This window comes from Talpa occidentalis, unplaced genomic scaffold, assembly GCF_014898055.3.
Source record: "Talpa occidentalis isolate TD23 unplaced genomic scaffold, MPIMG_talOcc4v2.1, whole genome shotgun sequence".
In the NCBI taxonomy this organism is placed as follows: Eukaryota; Metazoa; Chordata; class Mammalia; order Eulipotyphla; family Talpidae; genus Talpa; species Talpa occidentalis.
This window is the reverse complement of record NW_026555331.1, coordinates 41044798-41062717: the sequence shown is the minus strand read 5'-3', so window position 1 is coordinate 41062717 and position 17920 is coordinate 41044798. Positions and strand designations below refer to the sequence as shown.

Below are 17920 nucleotides of genomic sequence, written 5' to 3'. Positions count from 1 at the left end.
GTTGGGCCGGGTGGGGGTGGCGCGTGGCCGGGGTGGGGGTGGGGGTGGGCCGGGTGTCGGCGAGCTCGGCGTGCAGGTTCCGAGTGGCTGCGGGCGGCCTGGGCTGCCGGGGCCGACGCCTGGGTGGCTCCCGCCGCCGCGCCTGCTGCGAGATGGCGATCTTGCGCGCGGAAGGGTGAGGGCTCCCGCCGCTGAGGAGGCGCCGCAGCCGTGGCCGCCCGGCCGCCGGGAGCCGACGGCTTCGCGCCGGGTAAGGAAGCCGCGGTGCAGCGCTGGGGGCGCGGGCGGGCGGGCGGGGCGGGGGCCCTGAGCCTTAGCAGTGGTGCCGGGAGTCCGGCGCGGTCTGCACTGGGGCGGGACCCTCCGAGGGGCAGTCGGGGGACGGTTCGCGGAGCTCGGGCTGCCTGCTCCAGCCCGCGGGCTGGGAGTTTTCTGGGGTGGGGTCACGGGTCTTGCCCCGAGTTGGCCCTGGCACAGGCCTGAGTAATGATACTGGAGCGGAGCGAAGTGTTTCCGTGACTCTGCAGCCGCAGTTACCCAAGCTTCCTAGCCTTCTCTATGCCTTCTGTCTTCCTCCTCTTCTTTGCTAACACCTCTCCCAAACCCCACCAATGTATAGACTTCCTGCCGGTGCCCTGACTTGCACTGCGTTTCCACCGACCCAAACCAGGGACTTCCAGCCTTGGAACGTCTTTTTTTGACATAATTTTTATCACTCCCAGTTCTTCATTGACTCCGCAGCTCCCCGCAACACAGCCCGCACCTCCACCTTTGTGACCTGGTAGGTCCCAGTGACCTTGCAGTTTTTAGTAGTCCTTTCTCATCCGTGATTTGGTTAGCTTTAAAAAATCTTTTTATAAAAATGTTACACTTTGTCCAATTGTTTTACAGCCTTTTAATTCTCAGTCTTGTGCACGATCCTTTCTTTTCTTCATCGATTTGGAGTTGAGCGTCCTTTGCTCCCATGATTACATGAAATCTTCATTATCAAAGGACTGTTTGACATTTTTTTAAATCTTTCAGGCTAAAATACTTTCCAGGGGCTTGATACGGTGTTCTTTTTATGTTTGATAAGTTTTTGTAATTTTGTGTAGGTTAATGTGCAAACAAAAAAAATGAGGTTCTACTTTAAAATTTTTTTGGTAGTAATAGTGGAGAAGGATAATATACAAAGTTACCTTCTCCCATCCCCATTGGTGAAATACGTGGTGTACTGTGTTAATAAGTATCTGTGTTCATTATACAAGCAAAAATGCACCTTTAAAAAAAAGACATTGGTATGAGTTGTTTTTATCCACAAAGTAGTAAATATAACTGGAAATTACCACTTTTAATAGTTAATATTCTTTTTTTAAGTTGAAAACTTAGTGGCCAAATGTTGGGAGCTACTCAAATTGAGAAGTGTAAAGTATATGAAGGAGTCTTCAGGACATATCCTATTACATTTTCAAATAATCTTTTTCAAAAATGCAAAATTGATTGTAAGACCTACACCACCTGCCTTCAAGCACTTAGTAATCTTTGCTCTATACCCCAGGAAGACTAAAATTTCTCTTTACCTCTACAGCATGACTGTGAGAGGCATTTTGGGGACTATAAAGATGATGATTACAGTTTGTGCCTTCAAATATGAATTAGGCGGGTAGAACTATACACAAATATCTCATTTGTCTTTTAATATATAGTTAAGTTTATCGTAGATTTCAAATTCTGAGGGGGTAGAGTTTATCTCATTAGGAAGGGTAGGGGTTAGGAAGATTAGTTCACAGAGCTTCTAGCTTCTGAAACCTTTGTTTTCAAAGATGGCTATGACTTGATAGCTTGGGAAAGACAATGCAAACAGAGAAATGAGACTTAAAGAGCACAGAGATTATACATTTGTTTTTGTACAGAACAGAAAGTATTTGTATCAGTATAAATGGTGATAAAGCTTGAAGTAAAAATTTTTACCAGTTTATTATTGCTTTTAATGCCAGGCTAATGACCTTGGATATAGTAGGTGGTAGGGGTTTTCCAGATGTTTGAAATATGAAATGATTAGAGCTTTATTTTCAGAGGATTCATCTGGCATCAGCACATATTGTGAATTGAAGTAGAGAGAAAGAACCGGAAGATAGAAAGATCTTGTTATTGTTGTGGTTATAGGTAGTGAGGGTCTGAACTGTGGTGGTGGTAACAGAAATGTAAAGGAAGTGGAATAGACAGAATATGATCATGGAAGATAAAGTGAAAAAGTAAACATAATTAAGATTCTAAACCAGGTCTGAAAATTAGTGGTCCATTTTGGGCAACATCTATGGGTTTTATAGTCAGCATCTGTGTGTCACTTTACAGCAGTAGTTCTCAACTTTGGGCATGACTAACCCTTGACGAAACTAAAGACATCTGCTGACCTGGCAAAAATTCTTCTCTGCACCTGTGCTTTGTGGCTGTAGATTTAAGAGAGTCCATGGACCACCTGAAGTTCATCTGGGGAGCCCATAGCTGGTATATTGGGCTGGGGGCCATTCTTAGAATTTCTGGGGACTTTTTGAAAAAATAGACCCTTCAAATTCTTCCAGTTAGAGCCATGCCTAGAGATTATCTCTTTACACTTGTGTTATGATTTATAATATACAGAGAATTTACTAACTTGTGTCATTTGCTGTAATGTTACAGAACAAACTAGCCTAAGGTAAATGACTTGCCTTGAGTATTTCAGCTAGCAAGTGGGTAAAGCGGAATCAGGAGTTGATGACAATGATCATTTTCTTTCTTGCATAGAAGGTGTATGCCACTGATTTACCATCAGTTGAATATAGTTACTGCCTTTTAAGTGTTTTCATCAAAACGAATAGATGTTCCATTTCTTAAATTCTTGTAATTCTTGGGGTTTAGATTTTCTTTGGACTGATTGTACCCTTCTTGTTTTCCATGTGTAGGAAAGCTTGTGAGGTGAAGAGATGAATTGGGTGTGTGAAAAGCAGATAATGTCAGATCAGTTATTCACTTGTTTCCTTTGTATCTCAATTTGGGGGATGGGGTGAAGTAAGTGAAATAAGAAACTTCAAGAACTTTTATTTTCTCTTTTCTATTTTATGTATTCTGGTATGTCTTACTTTATAATACACCTTTCCTTGAAAACCTTTATCAAATACAAATCGAAATTACAAAATAAATAAAGTGCAGGGTCCTGATCAATGAATTTTTTAATTGGATTACATAACTAATTCTCTATAGTTTATGGTTAAAGTATAATTTGATTAGCAAGCAGTTGACTTTTCTGCACCTATAAGATAATCTTCCCGGTAGGAAAACAGAACAAGTTTATTACTTGGTATCTTTTACAGCTCTAGAAACTTTGATTCAATAATTAGGAGGAGGACTGGGGTCTTTTTTAATACTTCTATAAAAATGTGATGTAATTATAACAGGCAGTGGAAAAACCAATAAATTGGCTTTTATAGTAGTGTTGAAGGAACTAGTTACTAATACTTAGTGGAGAAAGATGTGTAACAAAAGCACATACATAGATGACGTTTTAACTTTCACTGACTTTAAAAAGATTATCTTGTTTTAGTATAGCATTTAACATTTTTTCATAATGATTATATGTACTTTATCACTTAACTTGCATGAAGTTAAGGCAACTTGTATGGCTAGTAAGTGGCTAAAATTGGAACTAGAGCTAAAACCCATCATTTTGTAATGATCTTCATCGACACTAGAAATTTAACTTAGCTTTACATGAGGAGTTTGAATTTCCTGTTTGGAATATGTGTTTTGTACTGTGTAGTTATAAACTTGTCAATTTCCTCCTTTGTGTTAAGATGGTAATCTCATTGCAGTGCTGTGGAGAGATAATTTTGAAGTTTATAAGTTTTATAATACCACAAAAGTTATTCTATGAAGGAAAAGCAACAGTCGATTTCTTGTCTGAAAAATATATTGGCGAAATACATGTATTAATTTCATTTTGAAAATTTGTTGATTTTCCAGATGAGTTTTGTCCTCTTTTTATAAAAGTCCAGTCTGAAAATTTGTGTTTTTGGAGCAGATAAAGCAGGATCTGACTTCTAAAACTATATTATGATATGTTATGATTTTTGTCATTACATAAAAAGCTTTATTTAAAAAGAAAGATTGGGCCTCTGTGGTGGCGCAGGCAGTTGAGCCCAGCGCTGTGAAGCTGTCTGCAGCCTCTGCAGTGCCGGTTCCATCCCCGCCGGCCTTGGAGCAACCCACGTGGCGCTGCAGACCTCTCCTGCCTTGCCGGCTGCTCCCCTCAGCAGTGTATTTCAGTCAGTCTGCCTGTTCTGCTCCCCACTCTGTGTCTGGTGAATCCTCTCACCCTCGGCACATCTGGCCTATACCCCAGTTCTTGTATAAATAAATAAATCTTTTTTAAAAAATAGAAAGATTTACAATTAAAAAACGCTTAGTATATACACTTTAAATATATTAGGCACCTGTTTTGAGGCTATGTTATGAAAATTATGTGAGCTAATTCCTAAGTTATAAGGAAGATGTAGGGTAAGTAAAAAGTATCAGGCTTTTCCACCTCCTGCCATTAGATTAAATGCATGCCTGAAGGCGGGCACCTGGAGTAGGGTGTGGGCCTGCATAGGTGGGTACACCTATGAACTCATTTGAGCAGTTCTGCTGGGTTTGCTGGTGGCCACTCCAGTAGGTGCATTCAGCTTAGACTGAGCTTATAAGGACGGAGGTACTGGGATGGCAGCAGAGTGAAGGAGAGACCGGAAAGAAAACAAGTGAGAGAGCAGAACCAGCAGAGAAACAGAGACCACGAGGGAACTCCGGAGAGCCCAGAGAGTGAAGATCCGCCAGGGGCTACAAGGCCTGCCAGCTTCTCGGGCCCCCCCACCCCGTACCCTTGCCTGCCCTGCACCTTGTAAACCCAATAAAAACCTGAAAAAGCCACCGAGGGCTCCAGGACTCTCCTTTACCTGTCTGCTCAGAGCATAGTGAACCAGCTCTGTGCCTTCCTGGCACTACAGAAGACTAGCATTTGTCTTGACATTCCTTAAAGGCTTATTATTTGTTCACGACACAAATTGGCACACCTACGTGTCAGCATTGTGCTGGGTGCTGGAGATACAGTGTGTGTTGTTTACTAAAGCCACTGACATCAAGAAGAGTACAGATTTTATTACTAAGGTTGTATGGATGATTGTGGGATGATTGTGGTTATAATTAATTACACCCTTCCTTTTCTCTGGGTTTTGAACAAATTATGCAGAAACTCAAGGAACTAGGTGAGCATTGTTCTGTTTATTGCTATGTGATAATCCTAAGACTAATTGACTTAAAACAGCCTTTTTTTTTTTTTTTCTCTCACAGTTTTGTTATCCTAGGATGAACTCATTTGAGCAGTTCTGCTGGGTTTGCTGGTGGCCACTCCAGTAGGTGCATTCAGCTGGCATTTCAGCATTTCTTGCTCACTGGCTCTGTCTCTGTAAAAGCAGAAGCAACCAGGCCTGCTTGAGGCACAGCCTTAGAATTTGCATAGCACCATTTCTGCCACATTCTGTTGGTTAAAGCAAGTCAGAAGTTCAGCCAGCTTGGATTCAAGGGTAAAGAACTAGATATGAATCCCAGGATTATATCACATAGTTATATTACATCAGAATAGGGCTTTTGGAAAACTGTTTTGGAAGTTGAGAGTTAGGCTGCCTAGTACTTTTAGTATTTTTGAGTCTGGGCCTGTGAGAGGGACAGCAGGTCTAAAGTGCAAATGATAGATAGCATGTTTGGCTTATTACACAGGTGGAAATAGCTGACACTATTGGGTAAAAAAGAGAATTTAGACCTTTGTGGTTGACCCAGTTTGCTACCATAATAAGATAGGATTGACTTTCCTAGTTGAGTGCAGTGGGGGTCTAAGAAAGTACAGAGCCCAGGCTGCTCCAGATTAGTGATTTACCCAACCTCACAAATTGGGTTAGACACAAAGGTTCCAGTCAGCACTTTATGCAGAGAATGGGCATCGGCAGCAGAGATTGATCCCCTTAGCCATTATGTTTAGATGTGACACCTGGGGTAGTAGAACTCTTTGGGCAATCCCTCTGGCCTTGACCGGTCTTGAATAGTTTGGTGCTTCACAAATCATATATTCTGGTTGCAGTGTCTTGGAAAAGGATGGGATAAACCAGTCTATCTTGAAAGTAGTCTTTATAATAGTCCCCTCTCCTTAGGGAAGTGTAAAGAGTATGGTAATTCTTATTCTCTCCAGATACAAATATGTTTATTGACTGCTAACTGGGTTTTTCCTCACCTTATCTTAGTTTCTGTAGGATCTTTTCTCCTTCACATTATGTTATGGCTAACTGGAATAAGGAAAATGAATATTTCATCGTTATAACATTATAGCTTCTGAGTAGAATAATGAATCAATGTATTTCAAGAATTGAGGTGTAACTTTAGAACTTTGAAGTATTTCATGTACATTTAAAAAAGAGACCCTGCAACTTAGTGCAAATCCCCTTGCAAATTTGTGAAAATAGTATGTTTGCTGTTGTGGGAAGGAGTTTGGTGATTGTACTGAGAAACATGATTTATAGAAATAGGTCAGTCTAGGATACAAAGAAAGTGACAGATAGAATTATGGTAGTGTTTTTCATGAATCTCCTCCATGCCCTGAATTATTGAGGCAGTTTAAAAATGTACTAGCATTAACAGAATTGTAAGTAAATTCTTATTTAAGGAAAACGACTTCTTTTGATAGCAGTTTTGCGTACCTATAATTATGATTAATTATGATTATAATATGGGTGGAAGTGAACTACTCAGTCCTGACTTGAAGTAGGATACTGTGGTCATATATTAACTGCAGCTTGCCAAGATGTACTGCTACTACTCTTTGTGTCTAGTTAGTTACTGTGGAGTTAATAATTTGCTCTTATAAATTAGGACATATTTTACTTGAGAGATAAATGAAATGCATTTTTCCACCCTTGAAGTTTAAGAATCAGAGGCGAATATTCTGGTGTATGGGTTAAGAATGGTAGCTAAATCGGGCAGAGCTGATGTCTATCAGTCCTGCTTAATAGCATTGTTGACTCAGTTTCTTTTTCTGTAAAAGATAAAGAATATCTTCTTACTAAATCTTTGTAAGTATTAATGGAAATTGTTTTTCAAGCAGAAAGTATGGTCCCTGACATAAACAGCCCTTAAGTCGACTTTAATGCTTTTAATTCATTATTATTAAGCTGAAAATTCAATTAAGCAGTTCACTTTTCTGTGAGATACTCATTTCTTAGTAACAGTTGTAGCTTAGGTTTGTCCTGAGCAGAGCTGCAAATTAGATCTCACTGCTAAACTTAAAAAAAGAGTTGCTAAAATGCTAAGAGTGAATCCAAGAAAAATACTGACTCAACATGGCTGGCAGTTAGTTTATCACCTGGTTTGGTTTGACAGTGCATTCTGGGAACAAGACATTGTTAGCACCATCATTAGATAAAATGCAGTAGACCACTGTTGTGAAAATACAGTGCCTTCATTATAGTCATCTGGGATATTAAGCATGCAGTTTTCTTGAGTACTCCTTGAGATCTGGGGTATGGTCCTGGATAGCGGAGTTAAAAATCTTTTTTAACAAGTATTCCAGATAATTTTGTAGGTATTTATTTGAGAATTGTTGGTAGGAACCAAAGAGCAATTTGTAGTTCTAATATCTCTTAGATCATATTTTACAGTGCCATTAAATACACACATATATTGGGTTGTTGGAAAAATTGTGTATTTTTTCTATGAAGAATGTGTCATGACTTTTTTACAATCCAATAACTACAAAGGAGAATTTAACATCTGAGCCTTTCAGATATTTTCAGAGGCTTAAGGTAATTGCCAAGAACTTAATTTAAATTAACTATAGAAACCTGATACAGAGTGATTACAGGGAGAAATAGGTGAGTGACCCTAGAAGAGTCATTAACCAGGCATCCTTGTTCAGAAATTTCTCCATATTTCTATAAAAGAGGTGCTTTGGAAGATATCTCATTAAAAAATAAATAAATAAATAAATAAATAAATAAATAAACCAACCCACTGAAACAGTTCAGTTAGAGATTGTGAATATTTGGTACTATTTGCCTTTCAATTAGCTGAGAGAAGCTACTCAAAAATAGATTTTGATTGAAGTGTTAATTTGGAATTTGTATTTTGGAGTAGAAAGTTGGTTGAACGGGACAATGATTGTCTCTTGTGGAGAAAACTATTGTTAAGCATAAAGGTGGTGACTTGGGAGGAGTCATGAAAGAGCAAGTTTCAATTTTAAATTGATCAATAAAAAAACTTATTTCTCTAATTTTGCTTAGGACAGCAGTGGTAGCAGCCTGTGTCTGTGTTACTTAAATCTAATTTAGTCCTTGACTGTATGTCATTGGAACAGCAGATCTTTAAAATCTGGGATCTTTAGAAATTGACCTATGTTTCTATCAACCATATTTTTATTGTCAGTACATTTTGTCATTAGAAAAAATGCCAAAGCAAACACATGATCTTTCAAAATTTGGCTGGAGAAGGTTAGTTGGCATTTGTTTGAAGATATTTTATTTTGTTTTCACTGATGTTGTGGCCCATTCTTTGGGGGAGAAAGTAACAATAAACTCCTCTCATTTTGTCTTCTAACTGTGAAATATAATGGATGTTTAGAAGTGAATGCTCAAAATGGAAAGTATAGATTATTCTTAGGATTTTCATTTTTCTGAATTAAAAACTTTGGAAATTGTAACTTATTTTACTATTTTTTTAATTTAATTTTCCTTTAAAGTGTTGTTATTTAAGAACTTAAAGAAAAACCTACATTTGAGTTCTGGTACTTGTTTATAGGTTAAGTGATCTTGATTAGGTCAAACCCATCTTCGATTAACCTCAAGTTTTATCACATGTGAAATGGGCATTTATATGAAAAATGGTAAAAATAATGCCTAATTCATAAATTTATATTGTAACTTAACACTTGTACTGGTATTTGGTAAATAATCGCTGGAATGGGTTCATCATAACTTATCATTGATGTCAGATTTATTTCAGAATTAATTTTCATTTTCAGTTTTAGAAAGTTAATATATTCCATACACTGTTAAGTAGAATGAAGTCTAGGGCAGCATCCTGTACTTTGTTTGGTAGATGTTTGTGTGGATAAATGAAAACTGAGTTCCCTAGCCACACATATGATCAGATTTTGCTGCCAAATAAATTCAGGCACTTTTTGCCACCAAATGGCTTATTAAAGAATTTAAAGTTTTTATAGCTCTTGGGTGGTGGATTTGTGGATAAGGAATTGTGTCCCTGTGTTTTTATTTATCTTACGCTTAGAAGGATTACTTTAGGAGTAAAATTTTACCTCTGCTGTTGATTGTCTGCTTTTCGACAGTTTCTGTGTAATTTTAACTAATACCTGGTGAAAGTTTCTTAGCAGCCTGCTTTAAAATTCATAGGAGGAATATTTGTAAATAATAAATGTGTTTCTTGAGTAGCTTTTACATATCTTGAAATTGTGTATTCACAACAAAAAACTTAGTGCTATTGTCTTCTTCAAATACTTAAATGTAGTTTTGGACAGTTCCTTTCTGCGTATATGAGGTGTTTGCTATATTTTATTTTGTAGCAAGGCCATGTGACTGAAATGTCTTTCTTAACCTGCTTTCCTCTCTATTATTGTGGAAGTATGGTAGAAAAATATTGGAGCAATTGAGTAGAAATATCAGAGTAATTGAGGCTTGGCTAGAATGGTAGTGGTGATAGGAGGGTTCTAGAAAATTAACTCTTTTTGGGGAACCTTCCATATTCCAGGTTCTGGAAACAACTTTTTCCCTTACCATATTAGTGTCTTCATTTTACAGATAGGAAAACTGAGACTCAGAGGTTAAATATGCACAAACTAAGTAGAGCTGAGGTTTGAATCTGGGGCTATCAAAGTCTAAAAGCTGTTTTCTATATTCTATTACCGCCAACTTGGCTCTTCTCAAACTAGAAAATAGGTACTTTGGAATTGAAGAGTTAGTAAGTTTCCATGACTACTTAAATGCTGATACATTAGAATCCTTAATGTATTTAGTTAGTAAGTTTCCATGACTACTTAAATGCTGATACATTAGAATCCTTAATGTATTTAGAAAGAATCAGGAAATGTTTTGGAGTGCATATAATTTTGGGTCATGATAGCCTAGTGACCAGTGCAGTGCAGAGGGTTATTAGCCAAGTCAGCTGGCCTGAGTTTGGCTTGATACTAAGAAGCTTAGTGTCTCTTAATCACTGCTCAGACTCAGCTTCAGCTATAAGCTTTCATTACTGTAGTTTCTGCTGCATTCTGCATTGTAGCAAATACTGTATGTATATATACTTGGAAAATACTACAGTGTTTAAAATTGGATTTAGAGGGAAAAATTGTGAATGACATGCAAATATTAAATACCACCCTTTGAAACAAATGGCTATTCATGGAAGTGTTTGTGTCATTTTGAAATAAGAGATTGTAAGTAACATAATGACATGAAGTTTGATCTTTGCAAAGTAAGAATACTGTGTTGCTTGGGATATTTTTCCCAGAACAAATGGAAATCATTTATAAAACACAGTAACAACAGCTTACCTCCTTCATTAATGCAGTAATACTTTTTACACATTATCTTTTTTGGATAACTTGTTCTTTCTCAACCTTACTGAGAAGTTTTTTCAATAACTAGCTTAAAAGCCCCATTGAACCACCCCACCATGAACTTGCTTCACCTTTAAGTGATAAAGGGAAGAGAATAATTTCATCAGAGTGATGTAGCAAACTGCTAATTTTAAGGCATGGATTTAGCTCAGCATTTCTTACACTATTTTTGCGATGCGATGACAGTGAAAAGGACATTGACGTTCAACCTAACAAATCTGGATTCAAAATCCCAACTTTCAATAGTTTTGTAGCCCTGGGCAATTTACTTAAATTCCTGAAAGCTGATTTTAATCATCAGTTAGTAAGAATAATGACTCTAAAGGGTGATAAGTGATAACATTAGAGATACCTTTTTTGTTGTTAATGTGACTCACAGATAATAGAATCCCAGTACATGGTCACAATTATTATTTCTGGAGTTAGAGACCTGATTCACATTCCAGATTTAAGACTGTCTCTGTCATCCCTCATAATTCCAAATGGTCTCTGCTAGTTATGCTTCATCATTTTTGTATGGCTAGGAAGTATTTATACCGCTTTTTTTTATGTTGACTTAAGTTGATTCTTGTAAGATCCAAGTTTTAAGATGTTTTTGACATTTACTTTGTTAATTGACATATAGTATGGAAGTGGGAAACTTGTTTTCTACTGATATTTTTTTAAGGCATGCAGAAAAATGGCTGGAAAAATTTTTTGCTTGAAGTTTTAGTATGTTGTCATTGCATACATAATGTTGCAAATTGTAAGGCTATTAGAAATTACAGCAAATTAGAAGGAAAAACTATTTCATTCAGAGTAGTGTTGGCATTTTGGTACAGTTTGAAACAGAAATAGGAATCATTTCCCTAAATTATGATAGGAAAAATAAAGTTAATACATGTTAAGTAAAAATATACTTCATTTTTAAATTATGACCTGAGGAAGAAAGATGAATGTGATAAGACACGTAATGTTGCCAAAATACTGTGTGTATGTTTTGGTTTTAAGAACCATAACTTTTAACTTAAAAGATTAGGATAATTGCTGCTAAATTTCATAAATATATTTTCTTCCTCACTAATGACATGATTTCTTAACCCTTTCTTGGCAATGGAAGAAAACTTAATTTCAATTTTTTTGGAAGTTAGTGTAATGCATTATTTTTTAAAGGTGCATTTATGGAGCAACATCACCATCTTGTGGCCTTCTCGAATATGATTGTCAACGTTATGTTTTCATAGCTATAAGCATAAATTAAATAGTTCTCTGATACTGGTTAAGGGCTCGGTCAAGTTTGTAATTGGCGGTTCTTACTGTACAGGGAGTAGAAAATGAAATGATTTATACATTAGGATTGCAAATTTTAAAACATGTAATGTAGGAAAACATGAAATAAAAATGAAAATGATTGTGAATTTAGTTGGTGTAAATACAGGTGATTGCTACTGCTTCATGTTCTCACAGATATGCAGTATTTTTAGTCAGCTAGTCCTAAACTAAACAATCTATGTTCTGTGCTCCATTTTTTTATTTAATACAATTACTAAGGCCCAGTGAAATTTAGATGTCCTGTTTTACTCCGCTATTTATCAAGATTGTTTATTGTTGAGAACTGTGTTTTCTAAGCTGGTGATTCTTGGCGGAGAAATTTCTGCCTGTGCTTTTATATCTTTTTTTTTTTATTTTGTTTGATAATGTTAAAGGGCCAAAAATCAATTTGAAAAGCACTATAGTTCATTTAAAACAGCACCTAAAAACAAAGTCCATTTGTTTTTAAAAGCCTGTGTACACTTAGTTGTTTTTGAGAGTCATTTGACATTAAATGCCTTCATTAGCAAATATGTATTAAATACTCCTATGTGCCCTCCCTTAGGGAGGCACAATAGATAAATGGTGAGAGTTTGTCAGACACTTTTGGAATTTACAGTTTGGTATGCAGTGAGAAAAAAAGCTTCTTGAACAAGCACAGCAGTTTGAAATGAGGGATTCTGGATAAAAATAGCTATAATTTATTGAGTTTTTTACTCTGACTATGTGCCAGGCACCATACAAAGTGCTCTCAGTACTTTTGCTCAGTCTCAGCAAATTATTTTGAGATTTTGCAGGAGCAGTGCATCTGTACACAATAAGTATTTGTGGAAATCCTGAAGCATCTCTGTGAAACAATAGTTTGTACAGTTCAAGGGGTTTCACTGTTAGGGATATGGTAGACTTTTGTGTCTTAGTCATGGTGTATTAATACCATTTATAACATCTCTGTGAGAAAATGTGTACTGTGTTCAAGCAGCCATCCCTCCCACTCACCTACCCCCAAATCTTTGAGAGTCCAGTTGATGTATAATTTGAGGATTAGCATACTACTGAATTATTTTAAATATTTAGAGTTAAGAGGCTATCCCAGTTTAGTGAGTTTTTCTCATTTGTATACTTTTTCTGTTTGAATATTAAGCCAAATGAACATTTTATAGGTAACATTACTTTTGTATTGCATGGTTTGTATTGAGCATTTATTGTGGTCTGTAGAGAATGAAATCACATTGGTAAGGTGGACATGGAACTCAGAATCACAGGGCAAAGATGGAAAGGGCATATGGGTGGTTTATAGTTCTACTTGTATAGGATTTTCATTTTACTTTAAGGTTTTACTTCTATGCATAGTTAAATACCACCTTAACCAATTCTTTAAGATTAATGTTTTATTAATTATAGATCATCATTTAGGTCACATTTGTTGATTATTTAGCACTAGCCTAGAGGCTGCAATGATAAAGATAAATAGTAATAAATTTGTAGCATAATGGGGGAAACAAGGAAACATGGTTGCAGTGCTTTAAAACATATTAGCTAGCTAGTCCAAAATTGAAGCAGTGACACTTTAGCTGAATCTTAAAGGATGGCTAGAAATTAGGTAGATAACAGGTTGCAATAATATGTCATTGGTACCAGACTTTGTTTTTGAGAATCATCTATAGAGTTCCCAGCATGATTCTCACATGCAGCCAGCTTAGAAAAACTAGTAGAATAGATGATATCGAGTGAGTTTCACGTAAAGAGCTTTTCTGGAGAATAACAGTCATCTTGTTTTCTCTAACCAAATTTTAATAAATGACGAGAGAGGATGCTTGTATGTATAATACTTTTGAATAACCAGAAGCAGTTTGATACTAATAAGAGTATGCCAGTTTCTCTTCTGAAACCTGTGTTCAAAAGCTCTGACAATTAAATGCTCCTTAAAATAGCTTAGGAAAAAAAACTCAGGTTGTGGGGATTTGTGCCACTACTCATATAGACCCAATTCTTTGCTCTGTCTGTCTTGAATTCCTTATTTGGCCATTACCCTTTCAAAACAGGAAAGTTTGTCTTTTTATTCATTATTGTTCTCGCAAGGACTCCTTCACTTAAGAAATTGGTAGCCAAAATCTCTGTAAGTTCTTCCCAGACAGCTTCAGAGGTAATCTGCATTCACAAGCATTGTTTTCTGTTTCTAGTCTTAGTGTAAGAGCTATTTCTGTCTGTACCAGTCTTGTCTTCTAAGACATCTTGCTATGGTAATAATTGTCTCTTCTCAGCTCCTTCCTGCCTGTAAACATGTTCAAGTTTCTTCCACCTTTAAAAACAAATCTATAAACACCTCCTTTTAAGCCTGTATCTCTCTTTTCCCTTACAGTCATCTGAATAATGGCTTCTGACTTTTCATTTACTTCTTAAGCCACTTGATTTGTAGTCCTACCACTCCATTAAAATTGCTCATGCTGAGGGTCTGGAAACATCCATATTGTCTGAAAACAATTTTATTTTTACTGATTTTGCTGGGCTACTTGGGAATTAGCCATTCTTTCCCTGAAATTCTTTGTTTCCTTGTTTTTCTTCAATCTTCTACATAGTATTTTTAGTAATCCTAAGCTAGTCCACAGTTCAGACTTTCAATACTGGTATCTATCCTACTAATTGGGTACAGTAGACCTTTCCTGAGTGAGTGCATGTACATCAGCAGAGTATCTGTCACAGCAGAGTTGTCTTCAAGAGTTCAGTTCGGCCTTGGACTTTTCTTATTAGATGTCATCTACCCCTTAATTGCAGCATGGATCTCTCTTCTGAGCTCTTTCTCAGCCAGTCAGTAACTATTAGGGCCCTTTCCTCCACTAGGCACTAGTCTGTGTTCTGGAAAAATGGTGACTAAGATAGTCCGCCCTTGTGGACTGTCTTATCTTGGGGATAGGGATGAGGATGCAGATAGAAGTGAGAGAACAAAAATGAACATAGATAATTGAGAATTAGTAAGGCCATAAAACAGGTTGAGTGGTGGTAGTGTGTGTGAGGAGTAAACATCTTGTTTTGCCTGGACTGACTGGGAATTCTTCCTGAATGGATCATATTTGAGTTGAGCCCTCAGACTGAAAAGGCAGACTCTCAGATGGTGTAGTGAATTCAGAGCTCCCACTGTGGCATAAGGTAGGTTTAGTATGGCAGGGTTTCCAGTAAGAGGTAAAAGTGGGGGCAGTAGATCATCTAAGGCCATGTAGAAATTTGGAATTGTCTTTAAAATGAGAGAAATTTGGAATGTGAAATGGAGTTGTGATATATCTATCCTGTTTTGGAAAGATCACTTTGCTAGATGGAGGATGGATATGGGATGGGAGTATAAAGTGGAGGCAGGGAGGTCCTGTAGCAGGCTGTGTTTTTGTAGTTTAAATGAGAAATTATGGTACTCGGAGAAGATATTTTTATTAGAGCTAGTGAGAAGTACTTTTTTTCTTTTATTAATTGATTAAGACACCAATTATAGATTCTAGTCCTTAATGTCTCTGCTTCTTCCTCTGTCCCCCCCTCCTCCCCTTTCAGGCCATTCTTAGCCTTGCCTACTTTCAAGCTACCCTCCCAACACTATTAGAGTGTTATGGTAATTTTTCTGAAATATAAGCGTATCCCTTCTCTGTGTAAATTCAGTGGTTCTCTGACTTTCTTGGTATTCTGCATAGTATAGTTTCTTTCTACCTTAATGGTTTCATTTCTTGCATTTCTCTCTCCACATTCCTCCCTGAACAACGTATGTATTCCCTGCCCATATTGGCCATCTCACTTCCTTAACCACAGCAAATGTCTTGATAGTACTTCTTCCCGTTCATATACAGCTCTTACAGAGGCGTCCTCCAAAAGTCATCTCAACTGGCACCATCTCTCAGAAGCCTCCTGATAGCCCCTCTCTTCCCCACCAAATCCATTTCAAGCGTTTTTCTTTTGTACTTCTGTGCTACTCTCATTTGTAGTTCTTTTGTACACTCTGTACAAGCCTGCTGATGAGGTTAAACTGTGATTTTTTTTTCTACTGCTAAATTATAAGCTTACCTAGGAGAAACAGCATATTGTATTGATATATGCATTTTGTATTTTTAGTGTTTACACATTACCTGAAAACGTCTGGGGTGTATATGCTGAATGACCTAATTCAGAAAAATTATAAGAGAAATGCATGATACCTAGTTTTCTTGATTGAGGAGCTCTTTTTTGCCCCATGAAAAACTGATTTTACTTTACTGTAAAAATTAAATTAGAGGCTTGGGTAGGGATTTTGTAGGGAGACCATCCAGTTAATGTTTATTGAGTGATTGAATCATTGTCTGATGGTACAGAGATGTCCAGGAGAAGATGGATATAAGGTAGTCACTGCTGGCCCTGGAAGAGGAGGGGGGGAGATATTTCAGTAGTGTGGTGGGGTAGTAATCATTTGCATGGGTAGAGGAATGAGTGATAGGCTATTCTTTTAAGAAGTCAGTTCAAAGAATTGTTGCTTTTGTTGCATCTTATTCTCTGTAATACATGAACCCCAAGTCTATTTGGTGGTTTAAGCAAGAGAGTATTAAGGGGATGGGGAGGGAACTAAGGAGTATGTTAGGAGGTGAAAGTGGTGTATGTACTGCATCATTTTGGAAGTAGGAAGATATACTTCATTTTCAAAGACTTAATACCAAGACAGGATTTTTTTTCCTTTGTTTTTTTGTTTTTTGTTTTTTTCTTTACCCTACTACCATCCCATATATCCCCTTGTGCCTTTCCCTCCCCACTCGCTCTTAACCTTAGCTCTTTTGTGGTATTTATTGATGTCCACTGAGTTTTATTTTTATTTATTTTTTTTAAAGATTTATTTATTTATACAAGCACTGGGTACAGTCAGAAGCGTGGGAGGGTGAGAGAAATCACCAGAGCCAGAGCAGGGAACAGAACAGGCAGAGTGATGAAATACACTGCTGAGGGGAGCAGCAGGCACGGCAGGAGAGGTCTGTGGCGCCATGCAGGACCCTCGTCCCCCGCCAGGGATCTAACCGGTGCTGCAGAGGCTGTGGGCAGCTTCGCAGCCCAGCGCTCAACCTCTGCACCACTAGGGGAGGCCCTATCCACTGATTTTTAAAAGTACGTTATTGAATTATCCGCTATGTAAATGTCCAGTATTGTTTTTATCATTTTTTTAAAATGAAATTTTTTTTTTTTAAGATTTATTGATTGATTGATACATACATACAAGCACTGGGTACAGTCAGAAGTGCGGGAGGGTGAGAGAACTCACCAGAGCCAGAGCGGGGAGCAGAGCAGGCAGAAGGACCGAAGTACACTGCTGAGGGGAGCAGCGGGCTGCAGGAGAGGTCTGTGCACCATGTGGGACCCTCCTCCGATGGCCGGGGAGCAGCCGGGGATCGAACCAGCGCCTCAGAGGCTGCGGGCAGCTTCGCAACCCAGCGCTCAACCGCTGCGCCACCAGGGAGGCCCTTTTATCATTCTTATTTGCTTTCTCTACATATAATTCTCTCAGACTACCTCCATTTTGTTGAAAATGACTGCATTTCATTCTTATGGCTACATAACATTCCACAGTGTCTCCTTTGTTTGGGGGATAGAATTAAATATGGTATATTTTTATAAAAATCTCCATCAGAAATTATTTAAAATAAAGTAGATGGAGTAAGTTTCTTAAAGGTCTAAGTGTTAAGTTATAGAAAGTTAACCACCTCATTCCTCTTTAGAAAAATTAACAGATAAAGTTTGCAAAAAAAAATAAAAACACCACCACCCTGATTAAAAACACAGCTTTGTGTGTATTTCTCTATCCATAGAAAATATAGTCAAGTAGAGCCAGAACTTCAGCCTAGGCAGGCCTGGCTGTAGAATTTACTCTTAACCAATGTTGTTTTGTCTCTTACTGTGGGAGCAGAAATTCAAATCCAAATTAGACTCTGGCAAATACGTTTCCCATTTTCAATTGTTTGTTAGTCTCTCCTTACCCCC

The 17920-nt window shown here is 37.6% G+C and overlaps 1 protein-coding gene across 2 annotated transcripts in view; it reads left to right on the top strand.

Annotated features, from left to right (window-relative positions):
* The first annotated feature begins 206 nt into the window (after positions 1–206).
* Positions 207–17920, top strand: part of WWP1 (WW domain containing E3 ubiquitin protein ligase 1) — an 85845-nt gene continuing 68131 nt past the window's right edge. For both annotated transcript variants that reach the window (XM_037504428.2, XM_037504423.2), the window contains exon 1: positions 207–250. The gene's annotated coding sequence lies outside the window, so the exon portion shown is untranslated. The remainder of the gene's footprint in view (positions 251–17920) is intronic.